This window comes from Cynoglossus semilaevis, chromosome 15 (assembly GCF_000523025.1).
Source record: "Cynoglossus semilaevis isolate Cse_v1.0 chromosome 15, Cse_v1.0, whole genome shotgun sequence".
NCBI lineage: Eukaryota > Metazoa > Chordata > Actinopteri > Pleuronectiformes > Cynoglossidae > Cynoglossus > Cynoglossus semilaevis.
Window position 1 is genome coordinate 19,658,550 of NC_024321.1, and position 1,078 is coordinate 19,659,627.

Genomic DNA, 1,078 nt, shown 5'->3' on the forward strand with positions numbered 1-1,078 from the left:
GGCTGTAGAACAACTACAGTCAGATCAGATCCATGTGGAACCCTGACAAACACTGCAACCAACAGGCTAACGTGTCTGGAGCTCCCCCTGTTGGTGGTTCTGTTGGTATCAGGTCCTCAGCTCACTCTGCTTCACTGTGTTTTACTGAAGTACTACTACTAGTACTAGTAGTAGTACTAGTACTACGAGAGCAGTGTTCCAGATGAGGGGCGGGGACCCTGGTTGTCTGACAGACTGTTCTGTTCTGACTGTTCTGACTGATCAACAGTTGGTTCTGACAGTGGGTTCTGACAGTTGGTTCTGACAGTGGGTTCTCTAACCTCGGAGCAGGTCTGGAGCAGCTGTGTACCATCTTCAGATGAAACAGTACCAAACATCATGTTCTTTTGTCCTTTGATGATTGTTCTTTAATCTTTTTTTCCCGTGGTTCAAGGCTGTGGTTTCTCTGTTAGCATGAGAACCCAGTGGTGTTTTTTCAGGCGTGGAGTCTCTGTGAGCCTCATTATCCACCTTCAAAGTCCTTCCACTGCACAGCATCCTGTACTACAGTACTACAGTACTACAGTACTACTACACTACTATGGTAGTACTGTAGTACAGTCGTCTTCACGTGGTTCACTCAGACCTACAGCCTGTCGGATCAACTGTAATCTCTAATCTGTTTTATAACCTCCAGACCAGGGGTTGGTCTGTGATGTTGGTCTGTGATGTTGGTCTGTGATGTTGGTCTGTGATGTTGGTCTGTAAACAGTCCAGGCCTGACCCCCCCCCGACCCTCCCTCACTCTGACAGTCTCATCTTGTTGTACTGAAAGAGACCACCAGCGGAGAGAAGTGCAGCTGTGTGGGGGGGGGTGGTGGGGGGGCTTTGATTAGGCAACAGTAGAAGAGTGTCCACTAGGTGTCTCCACAGGAAGCCACTCCACTGTTGGCTACAGTATGAAAACCGTGATATTTAGTTTCAGGATCCTTTTCCAACCACAGACTTCTCTGGTTGCCTTTGGTCTGGTGGCGTCACCATAGCAACCAGTCCTGGCGTCCTGGAGTCCTGGAGTCCTGGGGTCCTCGGGGCCTCGAGC